General features: G+C 39.8%; 1 protein-coding gene across 9 annotated transcripts in view; it reads right to left on the reverse strand.

Annotated features, from left to right (window-relative positions):
- The window catches only part of GRIA4 (glutamate ionotropic receptor AMPA type subunit 4), a 216,376-nt gene that overhangs the window by 20,671 nt on the left and 173,811 nt on the right, over nucleotides 1-21,894 (reverse strand). The gene's annotated exons all lie outside the window — the stretch shown is intronic.

A 21,894-nucleotide genomic window follows, 5' to 3' on the forward strand; every position in this document is an offset into this window, starting at 1 on the left:
TTTAAATTTATCTTTCAAAGCATTAAAGATTATCAAGGAAAATTTTCCCACAATCATTTAGAGAAGCTGCAGCTGGTTGATAGTAATACTAGAGTAATAAATAAATGAATGAAACCCATTCATGAGAGGGTTATTTAGCTGGGTTATTAGCCATATCCATAGACAGTTTCACAGCACAATAGAGAAATGAAAATAAAACGGATGAAGAAGTAAATGTGGATTTAAGCTGCAATTATCACTCTGAAATTAAACTGTATTGTTTATAAATGTTACACATTATTGTCCTCATCATGTCTAGTAGGCCATGTAAAACCAGGTTAGTTTCACACTGCTTTCTCTGTTGCTTTGTTATCCAGGTGCACCTCAACATGTGGAAATAAATAATTTCCCTCTGGTCAGCAAAACACAGAGAACCTTTGCTCAACTCTGCTGTACCTCCCAGGTAGGTTATAACTGAGAGCCTAAAACGTGCAATGGTGACTGCATTGAAAATTATACACCCAGACCTCAGAGCCAGGCTGGATCACCCACACTCATCCTAGACAGTGCTTTGTTCTGCCACAGAGGAAGGCATTTGGAAATCTGAGTCTCCATGGTAGAAATTTTTCTTTCAACTTAAAAAGTAGGACTGTATCCGCAATAGCACACTTAGTTCAAACTCCCATTAAAAATAGTGTATTCCTCAATAAAGGAACTGGCATCTTTACAAGAGTCAGGGTTTAAGAGTAGAAAGCAGACAAGGCCTTTAATATTTGACTCTTAATCCTGGGTGTCACTGCACAGTCCTGCCTCTTCCATTACTCTGAAGAAAACAGAGTCTTCGCATGCAGTAGTCAAGCCAGATCAGACAAACTGCAGCCCTCACTTCACAAGTACTTGGGTGCATGGACAGTGATTTCAATGCATCTATCACAGGTATTTTAAACGAGTCTTTAGAATTACAGTATGAAAAATGTGATGAGAATGAAATAACTTGCACTCATTTAAAATCACTGTCCATCCCCTTATAAATAAACAGCAGTGAGAAGTTTAATACATTAATAAGTATCCCTTCTTTTTTTCAGAAGAGCTCATCTGTGCTGTAGATACACCTTTCACAGTTATCAAAAGATGAAATTACACAGAGAGATGACAAGGGGACTATCCAGTCCCTTGCAAAATAAGCTCAGTGATTTCACACAGATACCTCATTTGTTACCCAAAAGAATTGCAGCAGGGTGTTTGCCCAAAGCCCAGGGAAGCCAGCAGAGAGGTTTGCTTTGACTTCCAGGGAGTCTGGATCACATCAGTGGTTAGCAGTTGACCCATCTGTTGCACTTCAGTCTGTAAGAAGCAGTGAGGGAGGCATGCAACAAATGACCCAAACAGCATGGTGCACCACACTGTGGTACCCAGCTCGTGTACATGCTCAACCACAGGAGGGGCATTTCCACAGCTGATAAAGACACACAATGGTTCCTGCACCACAAGGGAATGAGATAGAGGTCCAGGCTAGGGACCACCACAGCCAACATCACAAGCACTGCTGGAAATCTGAGACAGTCATAGCAGTACATCATGAAAAGGAACACAAAATTTTGCCTATTGCAACACTTTCAACATCAATTTCAGCACAGGAACTCATCACCCCTTAGAAAACAGGAACTAAAACATGAAATGCATTCTGCTCAGTAAGATCAACTAATGCCCAGAGCTTGAATACACACAACACATAAAAAAGGCTCTCTCCAGCCTAGTTAGGCTGAATATCTATCCAGATGTATGTACACTTGTACACAAATATGTATACTCTCAGCCACAGCTGCCTTTCATTTAAGTAATTCAGTTCCCAAAATATCTGGATGCACCATGGTTCACAGGATGGGTAGAAAGCACCACCCATCTGCACCATTCAGCATCATTCCCAAATGCAATTCCAAGGACTCAGCCTTGGCCTGGTTCATGGAGACTGCCTCCATGAAGTACAGTCTCAGAATATCCACTTTTGAATACTAAATACTGAATACTGGCATAAAGGCACAGACAGGTACCCAAGCACTCATTACAACCAAGGCAGGATCTCTGCTGTAGGCATTTAATAACAATATTTTAGCAGCCAGTAGAGCTTTGCCAGGAAAACTTAAATGTCTCAGCTATTTAAACAGCTTTGACATTTTCCTGAATCCCTTTCCTGCACTTAGTCTCATAAATCCTGTGTAACTGGCGTGTTAGATAGCAAAAATACTTCCCTGCATCCTGGGCAGATCCTTAGCACAGTTCTGCAGTTATCATCACAGGCGGCGGCACTATTGTTTCACTGCCAGAGCTCGGGATGTTGTTCACTTGCAATAATGAATAACAAGATGTGCAAAAATAACGTGACTCACTAATGAGACCCTACATACACGAAAAGAGTCTTGTTTAAATTGCAGCCATACTGTACAGCCCATTGTCCCAGAAAGGCTGGGGCCACCGCTGCAGCTGAGGAGTCAAAAACACAGCAAAAGCAACCCTCCAAAAGGCTTTTCACAAATCATTCCCACAAGGGATTTCAAAGTCTCAGAAACACTCAGTCACTTAGAAGTCACATGGTGCAGAGAGATGGCATCTCTGGTTAGCCTTAGGCTGTCTGAACATATAACAAAGTTCAACAAGGAATACTGAATGTTATACGAACAAAGTTCCATATGTGAGGTATGGACCAACTGGCAAAGTACAGAGGCTTCCTTTCTACTACGATAAAATATATGACCACAGTGTCCTATAATTGTTGCTCATATACTACTATATAACTGCTGCCTGTAAAGAAGGAGGTAACAGCAAACATGGGAAGTAAAACCACAGATGCACACAGTGGTGCATCACCACTGAAGGAAAAGCTTTCCTGGGACTGCAGTATCACAGCCAGTGCTGGCAAGTGATGATGTGTCCCAAGCAACCCCAAGCTCATTTTCTTCCTTGCACTGTGGATGTCCTTCCCTGCAGCTACCCTGCAGCTGGTGCAGCCATCATGCAGAGTGGCCCTTGGGCACTCCTGGAGGCTCACCCTCCCACAGGACAAGGCAGAGAGGGTGCTCGGTGAAGCCAAGTCAGTGCCCTTATTTCAGTGATGTGAATTCAGTTATTCTCTCGTGATCTAATCTGTTTCCAGCCCAGGTGGCTTGGGAAGAGGAGGCCACAGCTGCCAGGAGCCTCTCCTCACCCCCAGCCTAGCGCTTCCTGCATGCAGCTGAGGATCTGTCTTAAAAGTGCTTAGCAAAACACAAGTGGGTGCATTTTTACAGCTTGTGTATATCATCCATTCAAATAATTTTTAACAGGAAAAATTAAAATGCAACCTTACCAAGCAAAAAATTAAGACCTGCACATCTTTTGAGCTGTTTATTTTATCCCTGTTTTGAAAAGAACTGATGGCAGATTGTAACACGACACAAATGCAGTGTGGTTTAAGGGTGTTTGACAATTCATCAAGAGAAATTAAGTGCAAAGCTGCATGGCACTGCTGAATATGTTTAATAAATTAGGAATGAAACAAGCACTCTGTTAATGAGGAAGATGTAGCCAAAGCTTACATCACTGTGTACTCAGAAGGCTTGAAAGATCAATAATATAAATATTAAAAAGAAGAGCTAATGCCTGAACATTTTTACAAGAAAAATGATCTAAACTTTAAAGACAAAAGACCTGCCTGCTTTGAAAGCATGTCCTCTTAAACCCATTTAAGACCTTACAGGGGAAATATTTTTACTGGGATTTATAAAGGTTTGCATGCTGTCACATTACTTGTATGAAAAAACCTGTATTCAAATACTGAATCACAGGAGTCAACAAAACATTTTCACATGTTAGTTAACACAAAATAGAGTCCTTGGCACTTGCTGTCACAACTTGGCCAGCATTTATATTAAATAAAGAACTGCTAGTATTATTGTTGTGAGTCTTCATAATATACTAGCTCTTCTCCAGTGGGTCTCTCAGGCTTTTCTGCTAAGCTTCTCCATTTTTATATTCATGCTGATCAAAGAAAGGACGTGATCAGCCATCTCAGCAGAATGCTCAGGTCCAGCTCAGGACCTACCAGAACAGTGAATGCGTCCTGAATTCCATCTTGCAAAATTCACATACCCCTGCCCTGAAGAACTGACTGGACTGTAAAAAGCCAAAGTGTTGCAAGAAAGCTCTAGGCAGGTTCTGTGCTGCATTAGAAGCTGAAGCCTTTTAAAAACATTATTTTAAAATCCCCAGTCCTAGTGCACTTAAAACACCTCTTAAAGAAAAATATATCAAAATATTAGTCAAACAATAAGAATAAAGTATTTTTTACAGGAATGTATGGTTATTCCTATCTATTTAGAGATGGGAAATTTACAGCAGTGCATAGATACTTTTCAATTGTCGCTAATTAAAATAAGTTTAGCACTCTTCATTTAGCCATCCAAATAAGATGGTTAATTTCCAGGGGCAGTGAGTATTTACCGCTTCTATGGATATCCTAAGTATAGTACATGTTTAGTTCCTCGAGCTGAGCTTTGTAAACAAATATGAGCCAAACTGACACCTTGAGGATCAGCAGGAGTTCCAATTAATGGGAGACCCACTGCTGCTAAAAATTGCCACAGCTACTTTGAATTCAAAGAGGTTCTGACAATTTACACCAGCTAGAGGTCTGATGACTGTAGTTTAAAATATTTATATAGATTGAAAGCTGTTTTGCAGCAAGATATTCCAATTACAGTATGCAAACACTTCTTGGCACAAGCAATCAAATATATATTTTGCCTGTGTAAAAACAACAGCAGTTGACCTGGGATTGCAACTCAGCTTGTTTCTCTGTTTTACACAAAGCTTTACAGTAAATAAAAAAACACATAAAATTGTCCCTAGAGAAACTTCATATTGGTTCAGTACACAGTCTTTAGCAGCAGCAGAAATGCTAGTTTCTCCCAACTCTGAACTATTTTAATTTTTGCTAACGACTACCTAATCCTGTTGTCATTGAGCAGTGCATTTTTTTTTAAAAGCACAATTTGTCTTGCTGGTTCCAGCATAAGCAGGATTATGTGAATAGGCTGCTGGACTCCAACACCTGCAAGTCAGAATACATGTTTTAAAGGTGTAGAATTATAGAGATATAGAATAGTTTGAGTTGGAAGGGACTTTAAAAATCATCTAGTTCCAACTCCCCTGCCACAGGCAGGGATACCTTCCACTAGACCAGGGTGCTCAAAGCCCCATCCAATCCAGCCTTGAACACTTCCAGGGATGGGGTATCCACAACAATGCTGGGTAACCTGTGCCAGTGTCTCACCACCCTCAAAAAATCCCTCACTTGTGTGACATTTTTCAAAAGTGTCTGAGCACCAGTGTAGCACTGACTCCATGCTGCAGAACCACTCTCAGGATAAGCTTAGCTCACTGCCAAGAACCTCAAAACTCTCTTTCACCTCAGAAACATTAGCAACCCTGAGCTAAAGGAAGTAAAAACCATTTATGGTTTTCACATAGTTGAAACTGTGGAAAGAATTTACAGTAGTATTTTAAAAATTGATATGTGTAAAGTGAGCATGTATAAGTGCATCCCTCTCCCCCACCAATACATAATGCTTTCACCTCTGGCATGGCTGGCAGAAAGCTTTTTGCTTTTTCTGCCTTAGGTGAAGCAGATATCAATTCATAGTTTGGTTGCAGCAAGATGTTTGGATACTGTTTCACCTGCCTCTCCAGTAACTCCTAAGTGCAGGGTCCCCCAGCTGAAAGAAAATGACGGTATTGGCACAGACAGGTCGGGGCTCCATGGCAGAGCACAGCATGTGGTTCAGGGCTCTGAACCACAGAAGCAGATATCAATTCATAGTTTGGTTGCAGCAAGATGTTTGGATACTGTTTCACCTGCCTCTCCAGTAACTCCTAAGTGCAGGGTCCCCCAGCTGAAAGAAAATGACGGTACTGGCACAGACAGGTCGGGGCTCCATGGCAGAGCACAGCATGTGGTTCAGGGCCAGGCACACGTTCCATCTGTGTTGGATAGGCACTGCTGAAAGCAGGGAGTAGCAGCTTGAGGTGAGGGTCACAGAAGTGAAGATCTATCATGCCTCATGCTGTCCTGCTCCTCTCCCACTTAGACTGCATTAGTGTAAGCCTCTTGCAATGACATTCTGTTTTGTTACCCAGGCGTATGTTCAGACTCCTTGTGTCTCTCCATCTCAAGAAAAAGCCAAATGCTGCACAATTGATCTTACTGTTTTGCAAATGGATGATTTAACAGGACTGAAAACATTATTCATGATTACTGATCTTGGCCAGAGGATTTAAATTTTCCTTTTTATAATATCTTAATAATATTTGTAAGGACTTTAAAATATATGTTTCCGAATGCCACAGAAGGACTATTTTCACCCAGAATGAGGCTAGGAAAACATATCTCTTTTGGATGCAATTCAGTGCTTATTGAATAGAAATATGGTGTGGTTCCTTGTAACTTAGAAAGCTGTTCCTTCTTTACATCCACCTCAATCCTTTTGATATCACTGATGGATTACCAGAGAGCTTATTAAGATCACTGACTCTGGCTACCTGATGCAGAGGAACATTTTACTACATCAAAATCTTCCAGAGCAAAGCAGGTGGCAGCTGTTGCAGCAGCTTCTAATTTTTCACTCCATTCAACATGTCCCAGCAGTGGCAGAAATACTGTACCTTTGACTGAGCATTTCACAGCTTTCCTCTGCAGGAAGACCCAGTCCTAGGTTGAATCACCTACCCAGAAGAAATGTCACTGTGACATCCAAAAGGAGTCAGAACTTATTGCTGAATCTCGCTACAAATCATGGAAGATTAAATATCCTGCTGGACTAACTGCAAATATTAGGTCTTCTGGTTTCTAACCAGCCCCATATCTCAATGCGCTATATAAATGTATGTTCTATTTAGTGGGTAGCAGGAGATAATAACAAACCCAAGATTTTAGTGCAGTATTGAGCATACCTGGTATTTTTGCAGATTTGGTTCAAATCTGGCAATATTTGAAAAGATTTCACTCTCAGAATTCTCCAATTTTTCATTACTGTAAGGGTAAATCTACCATTTATGAACACACAATAATGGCTGAGAGGAGCGACATCTGAAATGGTCTTTGCCTGTTTTCTACTCCTTATGATATGTTGATGTATTTTCCTTCTTGCAAGCATCAGGATCTCACAAGAGCACCTGATTAGTGTAAGATGTCTTTAAGACTCAGATATGGCAGAAAAACATCAGGAGTCACAGTGGAGTGACTTCTACAAGTAAAAGTGCTGAACTGAGCATCTCTGCATGCCTTTTCCATGAACTACCTTATCATCAGCTTATGATTCTCCATAAAAAGTGATAAAAATCCTCTATCCTAGCTAATATTTCTGAGATGTCCTCAGAGAAGAGTCTTACGAAAGAAGTTGCATTTAACCACTTTCAGGGTGACAGATACAGGTACCTGTGGCAAGAGCTACAGTGAAAGAAAGAAACCCAACTTCTGCCATCTTCCCAAAGCTGCATTGGGGAGAAAAAAAAAAAAAAAGGTACTAGTGCTGTTCCCAGGAATTAATGGAGTTGCCACATTCAGTTGAATTCATAAAAAGAAGCACGGCTAACAAGTCAAAGGAGGTGATTCTACCCCTCTACTCCACTCCTGTGACTACCTCCATCCAGCTCTAGGGACTCCAGCACAGGAAGGACAGGGACCTGTTAGAATGGGTTCAGAGGGGAGCCAAAAAATGATCGAAGCACAGAGCAGCCCTCCCATCAGAACTGGCTGAGAGAGTTGGCATTGTTCAGCTTGAAGAAAACTAGGCTCCAGGGAGACCTTATTAAGGCCTTTCAATACTTGAAGGGAGTTAATAAGAAAGATGGGAACAAAGCTTTTGAGTGGGCCTGCTAAAACAAAACAAGGAGCGGTGGTTTTCAGCTAAAGGAAGTCAGATTTAGACTAATAGAAGGTAGACTTAGACTACGTATAAGGAACAGATTTCTTAGAATAAGGATGGTAGAACATTGGACTAGGTTGTCCAGAGAGGTGTCTCATTCCTGGAAACATTCCAGATCAGGCTGGACTGAGCTCTGAGCAGTGCAGTAGGGTTGGACTAGATGACCCCTACGTGTTTCTTCACACCCAAACTATTCTGTGACTCTATGATTTTGTGGTTCTATTTATGTCTATATCTTTACTTTAGGAACAAGCCCATGCTCGTTCTGTTCCTAAAGTATCATTCCTAACTTTTTGCCTTGTCTGGTTAGACCTTTCAGCCACCTTAATGAGAATGAAGCATGATATGACTGCAAAGCCAATCAAATATATATCTGCAGTACTAAAAGGGCTGCAATACAAGCAAGCTCTTCAATAACTTTTTCCTAGTAAGAAAAGCTTACTCCACATGGGAAAGCTGTAGGGCAAAACTGCTGTTTGCTTCAGAGGGAATTCATCCACTGACATCAATGTCCATGAAGTTATTAATGAAACGTTGCCACTATGCCAAAAGCTATTGGCAGCACAGAAATCAGGATGGATTCTTGACTTTTATAGCCCCCAGAAACAGATCACTAATTCATGAGATTTGTACAGTTCATACAATTTTTGGCAGGTCTAAACTTAGACTGAGAAGAGGCATGAGGGATTTCTGTAACATTACATTCATGCTTCTTTGTGCCTCCATACAGAGTTTTTTCATAAAGGCAATAAATGGAAAGATTCCAGCTAAGACGCGTTTTCTTAAGCTTTAGTCCAATTATGGTGTAAGCACTTTGAAGTTCATTACTTTAATTAGAAGGAGAGACTGAAAGACAAAAACAGGGGAGCTATTTCCCAGGTGGGAACTGGAGCTGCAACTGCAATGCAAAGAATAAAGAACACTGCATAACTTGTGCCCTAGTGAAATGCTGGCTTGTGTTTTGCCTAATGGCAGATCAATACCATACAAATGAAGCAATTACAGTTGTGCCATATAAAGCCTTATTTGGTCAGCAGCCAAAATGGGGATTAGCTGGAAGAGTTCCTAGGACTTTCTGTCTGAATATTATTGCAGAAGTTAATGAGGAATATCTGATATGCTTAGACAAACATAATCAGTGCCAGCAACCAGATGAGATGGTTGGTCCAATAGCCAGTGCGCTGATAATTAAAATGCCCTGAAGCCAGCTGAACAGCAGCCCAAGATCAGGTGAAATGATCACAAGGGCAATCCAATCCCTCTGGCAACCAGCTATATGATGTCACCATCAATACATCCATGCACACAGCAGCAAACTCTCCACCTTCCTCCAGCATGGAAACAGATTCCACTTAAGCACAGAGCACCTTCACTTTTGCACAGTCCCTATACTGCCACTGGTGGTGGCGAAGGAAAGGCCACAGTTAGCTCAGTACAATGATTCTGCCATGACTTTACTATGTCCCACTCATTCTCATCCACTACACCACCTGGTCCAGTAGTGGAGGTGTCCCTGCCCATGGCAGGGGCTTGGAAAAGATGATCTTTAAGGTTCCTTCCAACCCAAACCACTCTCTGAAATGCAAATATAGCAGCTCTCAGACCAGCTGGACCAAGCACAATCACATTGATACGGAAACACCTGCTTGTAATGTTTCAAATACAAGCAGCCAGGCTACAGAGAAAACACAGTACTAAAAGTACTAACAGATCTCCACAGTGGATATGGAGATACAAATAATGTAATTACTGTTGTCCTGAACACATGTCCATGTGCCAATTTTAATTTAAAAAGCCATACAGAGTAGGGTCCAGTGGTGATGGATATTTCTGCCATTGCTTCCTAAATGGAACACAAAACATGTGGTCATAGACCACAAACTGTTTCAGAAACCATTTGCTGAAGTTACAATTTCCCAGTCATTTTCTTTCCTGGTCAGTTTCTTTGACCAAAGACAGTGAGAAATCTACCACCATGTTTATCCTGACACACACACCTCCATGGATTTGAAATAATCATAGAAACATATGGAGTGGGAATGGGCTTCAAATATCCACAGCACAATAAACACAATGCTATTAATCTTCAGTATTCCTCTGAGGCTGATGGGCAATTGTCATTACCCTCAATTTGCAAAGGAGAATCTCAAGTACAGATCTCCTTCAAGACTCCCAAGAAAACTGGGCAGGGTCATTAACTAAGCTCAGCAGTATGACATGACTTCAGGCAATCAAACTTCATTGCTTCTCAGAAATCTGTGTCTTTTCAGGCAACCATTCATGGAGAATTTATCCTTCTGCTTTCCCAGAGATGGATTAAGCCTAAACTTCTGTGTGTTTCCTCGATTCAGTCCTTAACCACAACATACTCCTAATTTTTCCTGACAAAAGTGGGAGACAGCCAACCTGAGTGACTTGACTCCCATAACAGAACCTTCCACATTTTGACCCACTCAGGAGTCCCAAAAATATCCACGCTGTCAATCACTCAGCAGCTAAATAAAGCTGCTTAAGAGGTTAACTGCTCCTTTTTCCCTGGCAAAGAAAAGGTACGAAGCACTGTCACTTACTTCACTGACTTCAAATTCTCTCACTCTATTTTGCTTTTCCAGCAAGAAAGTTTTGTTCAGATGGGAATGATCTGCTTGACATTTAATTCACAGAAATTGTAACTGAAGCCTAATGGTCATGAGAAGACCTTCTACAAAGTAGGAAAAATAAACATCACTTTCCATAAGCTACTACAACTTTCCAAATACTCCTGTAGCTCCAGGAGATTCAACGTGATGAAGATATCCTTATCATAGCCATAATTTTCGAAAAGGATCATTGTACAGTGCAGTCTGGAAAGTGCCTAAGGAGCTGTCTGGTCCAACCTCCTGCTCGTACAAGGGTTGGTCCTGAGGTCAGACCAAACTGCTCAGGGCTTCAACAAATCACATTTGTACACTTCCAAGGATGAGGCCTGCACAGCCTCTCTGAGCAGAGTGTCACTGTCAGACTGCCCTCAAGCAGTCAGGGAAAACAGTTCCCCCCTACATCCAGTCTGAACTTCTCCCCTTTCATTTTATGTTCGTGGTCAGCAACCTTCCTGCCCTACTCTGCTGTGAAGAGTCTGGCTCCATATCCTCGAAGACCCCCATGCAGACACTCTGGGCTGCCCCAAAACCATCTCTGCTCCAGTCTAAACAAGTCCAGCTCTCCCAGATTCTCCTCATCAGAGAAGGTCCAGATTCATATCCAGCTCCATCTTAATCATCTTCCATGAAACAGGTTAAATTTATTCATGTTTTTCTTAAGTGAGGAGGCCAAAACAAAAAAAGGATGTTGTGTTCTACATGCAGTCCTAATGTTTGCAATTATTTTATCTAATGCAACAGTATCTTCTCTTGTGGCCTACAAATTGGATGAACTAAAAGCACTCTAATTGGAAACTGCTTTGGATAATTGCCCACTATCTAAAAGAGATGCCAAAAATAGCAGCCTGCTTATTTAATTGTGACAGGAAAAAAATCCTAAATCCTCAAGAAACTGTGATGACTTTCTGTTCACTTTCAACTACACTTTCATTGACTGAGCTTGCATTATTTAAATTGAAAAGTCAAAACTAATTGTCAAGTGTTCATGTGGTTTTAAACCAAAAAAATATTATCAGCAGGTATAGAATATAATCAGAATAGTATCATATACTGATTAAAATCCGAGGAGCTGGATCTTAGTAAATGCAGAGCATTTGAATGTGGGTGAGTCCTCTAGCTTTGGATAGAAGGCATTTTCTTTGTATTTAAAACCAATGAAGAAAGGAGCATCCTTCTAAAACCTGTCTTGTCATATTTTGTGTTGCAAGCAATAAAAGGCTCCTGTGGAAACCTTAAAATTCAAAATTTTGGTTGAAAATGTAAAAATGTGAAGAATTGTCTAGTAATGTTTACATTAAGGCATGTGAAATATGGAAAACTTGGGTTTTCTATAATAAGCTGAGATTTTTCTGTAGGACATTACTAGATCTCACGAATTTTTCTGTTGGCTTAAGAGTTTTAAGATCCAAAATAGACCTAAATCACACAAACAGCATAGCATAAGATAGCATAAGATGTGTGAAAGCAGGTGCCTGCATCCATACCAAAGAATCCAAACATCTAATTCTGCATATAAAAGCCTCTTAAAGACATAGTTACAAATCCAGGGCACACTAAATGGAACCTTATCAGCAACAGATTGGAAAGAGCCTGATGTGTAATTATGTTCAGAGAAAGCTGTACATATTCTGGAGGTAACAGATGGGCTGCCAGATGTTGGGGCTGCTCTCACCTGCAGACCTCATTCATCCCCGCTGCTAGTAATGGAAGATCTGGAAGCTAGCAAGGGATCTGGATCTTCCTGCACAGAGATGCTATTCCTGAACAAGATGGGAGAAAAAAAAACAACTAAAAAAGTTATATTTTCTTTGCATGCTGGAGGCAGATTATTATTTTCATGTGTTCTTTGAGAGTAGAAAGAAGTACTTGAAGTGTAAAAACAAAATAGGTCTCTGCATCAGGTCAGGCTCAGATCCCTTTTATCCAGTTGACTTTTGGCTTTAAAAAACTGCAGGGAAAATTTTAGTCAAACTTTGACTACAGAAAACTGCCAATCCTGCCAAAAACTGTTAAAAGACAGTCACAACAAAAGAACACACAGCATTGCTTAGCATAATATGATTTGCTAAAAGATATAGGGAAATAGGAGCTAAATCCTTTTTCAGGCTTGATTTAAGCTTTCACTCAGTGACTTGTTTGGAATAGGAAGCAGAGGAAGGAAAGCAGAAAATGGCAGTAAGGCATCGAGTTATAGAAGCACAGAGACTTGAGCTAAGGATAACTAGAGATAGTTAAGAAAAAGAGCTCTAGTTTTCATTCTACCTCTTACCACACACAAAGCAGACCAGTTAAGAGGAAAAATTACTGATCAGCCACAAGTCACTATTTAATCAAACAATATTTTAAACTTGTACTGTTCAGTGAGATACACATATAGCCATTTGTATTTGGATCCTGAGCTCCTTGGGAGCATTCTGATGATGGGAAAGAGTTGCATTTTAGAGCTGCTGTGTCAAGACACACAGTAGCTTAAATTATACATTAAGACTTCTGAATCTTGTTTTGTGCTGTCAACACCTTTCTACCTTTCATGCTGGGATGTTCAGTCCATAATGCCTACTCTGTCACACACTGTGCCAGTCTGAGATTCTATTCTCAGTTCAAAGCAACCACAAGAAAGAAAACAAACTTTTCTCCCTACTTTTGGTTGGAGATCTCTCACAAGAATCAAGGCTGCACAAAGACTAAATAGCCATTTTATGTCTCGTGGAGTCCATCTTGTACTTACTGTCAATTGGAAGTGGGCAGTTTTGCAACTATCACACAGATTAATCACAAACTGTTTTTCAGGTGCTATTTGTACCCCAAATGTCATTTCCACGGAGAGGTATTGTTACAAGCTGCTGAGATGCCTTTCAGCAGCCTGCTCCTTTGCTTCAGTCTACCTACAATTTACCTGAACAATTATTATCTTAGTGGGATAGGCCTTTCAGTTGTTGGGAACTGTACCATCAACTTCAAAGGGCAGTTCCTGGGACTTGACACCTAAACGGCCAGAGAGTTGTAATAAAAAGAAAAGAGAGAAATAATAATGAGCAGCATTGTTAAAATATAAAGGGCTGCATCTTGCCCTCTGCTGAGATGCTTTACAAGGGATTGGGGAAATGGCAGAGAAAAGGGCAGGAGAAAATTATTTCTGAAGTGGCAAGAGGCAGCATTTATTTCTCAGGGGATCTATAGACTGGAAACAACCATAACCTTTTGTATCCCACTGGCATACAGTGGGGATTAATGCTTATCAAAGGTTTGTAAAAGTCCAGAAAATAAGTAGGATGTGTGCACAGCAATGGTATCAGTATTTTTGAGACATTATGGCCTTTGCTGATAGTCTGAGGTAAGTTCATTGGTTAGACTTGAATATAAGCCCCTCTTTACCTGTCAGAGAATTCAACAGTCTGACAAATTTAATTTAGATAGATCTGTTATTGTGAAGCTCCTATCCTGTTTGCATTCAAACAATTCTGAAACAGACAAGCAAGAAAAGAACTCTGATCTTTTTGCTGCCTTGATTTCTTTCTGTCTATAGAAAACAAGCCTGTTATTGAACTTTTCCTGGTGCTTACTACCTCAGACTGGCCCAACGCTTCTGTAAGACAATAAAGAAATTTTTAGTAATCACTAAATATCCGAATGATAAACCTCTTGCACAGTTTGTAAAAATATTTTTTAAAAAAGCCTAGTAGTGCTTTTAAGCAAATGCTAAAGCAGAAGATACAGAATGGTAGCTTCACCTTTTACACTGATTATACTGCTAATTTAAAAATACCAATTGCCACTGAAATGTTTAAATTAAAAAAAGAAACAAAAAAAACCCCGCAGCCTTTCTATGAAATAGTTTTACTGCTGTTTCCATGCTCTGTTCTTTCACTCCTACTCAGAAACACTTCATTTTCTCACTAAAATCCCAAGACTTTCCTTGGAGTAAGGAGCAGGATGACACTAGCAGAGAGGCACCAGAACCTGACAGTGTGATCAAGATGGGAGCTAAGCTTCTTGGAAGAGTTTTGCCTTCCATCAGTTGCTTCTACTGTTATTTGTAGTGTAGGAAAACAGAAATGGCAGCAGAACAAATTCCTGTGACTTTTGATTTCTCCTCCAAACCACAGAGAGCTTTGTTCAATTATGAATCATCCTTGAAGTCTGAGAGTGAAAACTTCCTGCTAGTGGCAATGAAGAAACAGGCTCTGTGAGGCAAGGCAGGTCAGAGATGGCTCTTTGAAGTACTTGAAAGAGTGATTTTTTTCTCCCCCAGGTCAGAGAAAATTCAGTAAATGCAGCATCATGGACATTAATGACTTGTTTTCTTTCAAAGAGATAAGTATCAGAAATTATCTCAATAGCAATGCTCTACTGCCATTTGGTGACTTAAATCAGAATTAATACAATTTCCTTCCTCTGTAAGTAAAAATTGCAAGAATGGGTAAAACTATTTCAAGTAGAAGATTTTGCCTCAATACATTTGCTTGTACATCTTGCAGTGAATCTTATTAGTCATCATGAAATTTTCCCTTTTTTTTACTGCACTATTTCTGCACAGGGAAGACCCTTATCTTGATTGAAGATTATGAACTTAATCCAGCAGGCATCACTGGGGAACAGAGCAAGTTGGGACTCAAATCTCTGTTCCCAAGGCTTTATATTTACTTTTCAAATAGATACTGTTTTTTTAGACATAAATAACCCAGGTAACCAAAATTAAGTATGCCTCCCAGGCTCAGCTGAAAGAACAACTTGCTAACATTCATTGTCAGGTTCTCTTCACTGATCTTCTTTTGACTTCTTAAGTAGTGGCCCATTCTCTGCCTTTTTACCTAGTAAGTGTTATTTTCAGTTGATAGAAAACTCAACAAACTCTGAAGGATCTGACCTGCTTGAGAAATATCTCAGCTATAAGCTTTGACACTGAATGGTAATGATGTGGTAATTCAAGCCTTGCTATGCCTGCAGTGAAGGGAAGTTATGCCTACAGTGAAGAGAAGAATATTATGCAAAGTCATACAGTATGATCTAAACCAACAAACAGGATAATGATTATATATGTATAAAATGCTACAGATCACCTTCTAGTTTTCATATAATTTTGCATCACAGAAAGAAATGATCCTGGAAATTTCTACTAAGCTGACTAAAATCCTGTTCTTTCAACAATCAACAGACCACCCCATAACTATGGAGGGGTTTTTGCTTTCTCCAGTGGCCCTTGCTTCAAAAGTGTAGAGGTCAAACTCAGTATTTTCACATCACTCATTTTAATAATCAAACCTCAATTATTCACCAGTTCTTTTTGTATCTTCTCAGCATTGTATAAAAATAACATCAGTTTTGAAGTCCTACAGTGCTTTGCTGAAACAACTCTGTGAATAACACACTGATTAAGGGCAAGATCAGGCATTCTGGCAGGAGAAGGGAAATGTGAAAAAAAATCAAACCTGCTTCCTATGCATCTTTCCTCACTGTGACGGTTGCTTGTCTTCAGAATTATCTGGGGAGGCCTTTATGTGCCAGTGTTGCCAACCAGAAGACAGCTAACCAGCAAAAGAAATACCCATTCTTCTCTCTGAAGTGCCAGAATGTGCTCAGAGGCACATGGGCCTCAGATGTTATCAGGATGACCCAACCACACATTACTTTTACCTATTTTGGCACCTTTCTAGAAACAGGGACATGCCACTGATTGAAGAATGCAGCCCAGATCCACAGAAACACCAAAACAGAATAGTTACACCAACAATATTGGTTATAAAAAATCTATAAAAACCTTTGGAAACTGAACAATATAGGGTACACTGAAGAGTGGTCTAGGGAAATGCTTCCTTTATGATACAACACACTTTGTGCAAGGAAGCTTCATTGATGGGAAAAGCCTATTTTTCTAAAGATTCATGGATTTCTGCCATACAAAACCATTGAAAAACAAAAGTGGAAGAAGTCCTCTGTAGTCCTCTGTCAACAAATGCTGACAGTGTAAAAAATTTGTGTGGCCAGCTTAAACATTTTTCCTAGTTCTTCTCTTACTCAGAGGAAGTCTGTGAATATCATACCTATTCTTTTGCACACACAGATCCAATCTCATAGAAAGCATAAGAAACCAGAGCATGTAATATGTTTGGGGGGAAATGTTTTTACCTGTCCTTACAGTTCACTACTGCATAATGACTCTGATGGTTTTCCTACAGAGCCTGGTATGAATTACCAGCTCACTGACCAACAAATCCAGGGTAAAATGAGAACTGGTCTATATCTCAGAATATTATATTAAATTCACAATAAACAGCTTTGGTAGTGAATGATGAGCTTGGAATTCCTTCCACAGTAAGCTCCTTATAGTCTGGTCTACAAAAACATTGAGGACGACATTTGATAAAAAATTAAATAGTCCCACTGGAAGAAACTATGCTATCATAATGCTATTTTCAGGTCAATGAAAAAAATAAAAGGAAACATCACTTACCAGAAAAAAAAAAGGAGGGGTGGAAATATTCCATCCTATGTAAGGTCTGCCAAAATTTTTTATGAATGAGCATGAGTTACTAAAATAAGTTTTCTTCCAACACTAGATTTCTAACGAACCGTACTACATATATCTATGAAACGCCAAGGTAAGTGCCAGCTGTAGTACCACATTGAAATGAAGCAATGGAGGAATGGCAGTTCTAGAGATTCACCTCAGGAAAACAAGAAGATAAAGTCATTGAGATCAAGATGGTAGATTACAGACCCCACGCACACAAAGACTCCGCTCGTAACAGATCTTTATCTTATTCCCACAGATTCATTTTTCTTCAAGATAAACGTTCTTCCACCACAGAACTCTCACTTCTAGGGTAAATCTCTTTCTGGTATTGCACATTACATTATATAAAACAGGAGAATCCATACACTGTTACAGGACAGTTTGCATGCCTTTTGCACCCCAAGCAACCTTTAGGGAGCTCTTCCCTTGCAGGGGATGGAAACTAAAATCTCTAGCTTCAATTACATTACACTTTTCCCTCCATATAAGTTGCTAAAATGATGGCAAAATTACATCTGCAACACTAGCATCCCTGATTCACTGCCCACACTGCACATCTTATGTTAAACACGGTGAAGAATGGATAAAGTGCAAAGAGTCAGTTCATGTCACAAGATGTCACACTGCAAAAACCAGCAGATATCACCAGGCGGACCTTTTTGCCTTCCTCTTCAGAACAGAAAGAATTCTTCCTAAAGTGAAACTGACTTAATCCTTTACTACATAAAAAGAATAGAGGCTTGAATAATGGAATATGGAATCCCAGGTTCATATATATATAAACATTAACTGTAATTCCAATAGCAGGAACTTATTAGAGCTCTGGATTTCATGAGGTTGGTGAACAAATAACACCAATCTCTAAAATACATTGATGCATCTAATCAAAGTTTTTCTATTATTTGTCTAAATCTAATGCTGCCATTCTCATCTGCCTGGGCTCAAAGTGTCTCACCAGACACTCATGACCTTGCAGGTTTCACTCATGCATGCTGCATACTTTTGGCTACAGGACAGGACAAATGTCCTTAGCTGAAATAGTAAGAGAAGAAATGATAACAACTCATTTTTTAGCCCAACCTCTCATTCCCCTTAACATAAAACAGCTTCAAGGTACAAAAAGCTGAAAAAGCTTTTAGTGTACTTTTGAGAAAATACTGCCCTTAGCTTCTTTATCGTTACCTCTTAGGGTGGACAACTCTTTCATGTTCTTCACTATTCAAACTTGTTTATGATGCCTACATATCTAAAACAGAAAAGCAGAGGCATGCAAGGCACAGGACTTGAGAAGTACAAGATCTTCAGGTGTTGCCCTCTGATAACACAGTTACTGCAAGTGGCAAGGGAGATGACCCGGGGGCGATCCACAAGGGCCAGAAGTCTGGCCACAAGAACATCTTCTAATGACAACACTTTTACAGAGGTAGGTCTTGCTAAGCAGACAAGCAGCACTCTCTTAACCACCTTTGAAAGCACCACCTTTGAAGAAAAAAACTCATTAATTCACACTGAGTACCACACAGTGGCTTTGGAAGGATACCTACCGTTGTAGGAGGAGAAACAGTAAGAACACTTGGGTAGTGCCATGAGAGAAACTCAATCTTTGCTGTGATGAGAGCCTTTGCCCTCAATCCCACATTCCTTCTCAAACACGACAGTCTTTTACAACATCATATAGAAATGAATATCACTGAAAAGGAAGGAAGGAAGGAGACACACATGATATGTGATGTGGTACCGCCCATTGGGCATAAAAGAAACACACATCAGGCATTTCCCATTCTCCTCCATTCAGTGATATGCATTATTTGTAATACTGCACCAGCACTGAGAATAAATCATTCCAATTAGCCAATAGGTACTGGTTGAACACTGCAGGAGTGTAGCATGAAACCCAACAAGGAAGAGTTTTGAATTAAAATCCACTACCCTGCTCATGTGTATGGTCATGAGCAACAGAGAGACCAGTTCTTGGATCTCTCTGACAAGTGGATTTCATCTGCATGAACCAAGTGATAGGTATGTGCTCTATAATGAACATGAGCCTGGTGATGTGATGGCAGGGAACCATCCCTAATCCTATGCTACAGGAAGAACCACTTTCTGTCAGTTAGATGTGTGAGAATATGTGATCTGGTTCTCCACAGACTCACATCAATTTTATTCAGATGCTACTATATTTTCAGGGAAAAAACTCCTGATTTATATCACTGAGTAAGTAGGAGGCGGATTAAGACAAAAATACTTCTAACGGAATAGGTGTTCAAACAGTTCAGTGATTAATTTGATATGAATAATTCATTTGGAAAAGTTGGTTTTTTTCCCCTAGTCCTGAACAAACCAAAGACAGCATTTGAATGTTTAAATTTTATATGCTATTTGCAATTATTTGTGAACTACATCAAGTAATTTGTGGTCTACATATAAGTCAAATAGGAAATTAGGATTATTAAATAAAATAAAATTTGCAATTCTCATATCAAATTATGTCTTTTGACTAATTTATGTAATGAGCTCAGCTAGCCTGCCCTTCATGGATTTCAAGCTGCATGTTCAATATTTGCAATTATCTGTGCAGACAGCAGTTACATAAGTCATCTGATCAGTGACAGAAACACTAACATGTGGGATGAAGTCAAAATAGCAAAAGCAGCATAATCTAAATCTTAAAATATTCAGAAAATACTGAAACATGCAGATAAAATTTACAGCTGACTCTTTTCTGTTCAAAAACACAGGGGGAGGAAGATTTTCCCCTCTTCTGTAAGTGCTACTCTCCATAGATATACATGAAAGAGGTGGTAAAAATGTGAGGTATTGCTTGTTCTTTATTTTTATCCAGAACATTAAGTGTGTTGCTTAATGTTTTTAGTAGGTAAGCAGCACTGATGGTTTGTCACTGGGGCTGGAGAGGGAATGGGGTGCAGCAGGAGAACAAGCAGCTTAGCACATATGAAAGAAAGGCTCAGGAAAGGCATGGACACGGACAGCCAGTCAAGACAGCTTGAAAGAAGATTTGGTCCAATTTTCAAGTCCGGTAGGATTTTCCCTATTCTGCTTTTTGAAACATGTTTGAAGGTAGGATGTGAAAAATGGCAGGGTTTTGATCACATCACCCTAATGACAGCTGCTGACCCCCAGTTAGATGAAACTATGGCCTCACTGAACTGTCTGGGAGCTTCAGCTGGGATATAACCAGGACTTCACACTGGATCCTTACAATTGGGGCTGTGCTCTTCCTCTCTGCTCTTACTAGTCTTACTAGGCCCTCTTACTTCTAACTTCTTTATGTCTCATCCCCATTACTCCTAGGTATTTTTGTCTAGCCAACTGAACAAACCTGAAATAAGCCCAAATTTGACACAAATCAATTTCCACAGGCTACCAGTGCTCATTATAACAGGCTGTCTCTTGTTGGTATTGAATACTCTGAAGAAGAAAGGGAAAGGGACTAAAGAACACCATAAAGCACACTTAAAGCAAAGAGCCCACTGCTAGGACATATATGACAGCAGCCAAAGTACTCCTAAAATGTATGTCCTAGCTTTGACTCAGTACAGCATGACTGGCAGCAGTGGGCATTTCCTTACTACCCTAAACTGCAGTGCTGCCTACCAATCTTAGGTTGTCCAAAACACTGAAAAGGAGATATTAATTTATTGTAAATACAAAATAAAAACCAAGTGTTTTGAAAATATATCCAGATAATAGAGCAGCCTTTCCTATTAGCTTGAACTACTACGTTTAACTACCACCTTTAACTACTCTGTGAGTTCTGGATGTGTTTTTCTATAGAATTAACATTTTTATTGTCATTTTCCCTCTCTCACCTCCTTAATGTTCTCTCTACTTTACCCAGCAGTGAAAGTGGCAATTTTAAAATCTGATAGGTACTGAATGTTAAGGACCAAAAATTCATATCCAGTCACTGAAATAGCTGTCCTGATTTTCCCCTGCACATACAAATCTTCTTTTGCTGTGGATGCAGATGATTCTAATGATATTCCTTTTACCATCCCTGTAATGCAGTAACAGCTACTGATGTTTATGGCATTCTGTGCAGATTAAACTGATGAGTTATGAGTGAGTCAAGTTATCTGCATAGTGGCAATGATGTCTCCTCTGCAGTCACAGATGTAGACAAATTGGTCCTTGGTTACCACAGACATATGGCTACATCTGCACTTGCAACTCTTCCCTTACACCTACTTCCTCCCCTTTATTTCACATTGTAATTCCTTCTCATGAGCACAGACGTAAAAAATGGGGTGCAGAGCACTCTGTGGAGCGTTCCCTTTCCCCCACCCATGTGCACCTTATCACTGTCAGACTCCCTTCAACTCTTAGTTGCTCTTTTGTTTTCAAGAAAATTGGCAAATCTACACTAGAAAATGAAAGTTTTGTTTGTGTTAAACATTAAGGAAACAGAATGGTAAACACCGCCAATTTTAACACAAAGCTGACTTTTGTTCCCTGACAATTTAAATGAAATGAAAATGATGTTCTGCCTGTGAATCAAAAACTCTTCTACTTTACTGAATGTATCTGATACCATGAAAAAGAAAATACTGGTGAGTTTGAAGGCAGTACTGAAATGCATAATGCTAGAAACACAAACATTTTTTCTAAATAAGAAGGTGCTTTAGTAAAAAAGTAATGAAGGACTAATTACCTCCAAGGGATAACATCTGAAAAAAGATGCTACAAGCAGCTTCTTACTCAGAAATTAGTAGCTGAGATCAAGAAACAAAATATAAAATGTAGGCATATTATTGATGCAGATACTGATGTAGATAATGTAAGC

Source organism: Zonotrichia leucophrys, chromosome 1 (genome assembly GCF_028769735.1).
Source record: "Zonotrichia leucophrys gambelii isolate GWCS_2022_RI chromosome 1, RI_Zleu_2.0, whole genome shotgun sequence".
NCBI classification, from domain to species: domain Eukaryota; kingdom Metazoa; phylum Chordata; class Aves; order Passeriformes; family Passerellidae; genus Zonotrichia; species Zonotrichia leucophrys.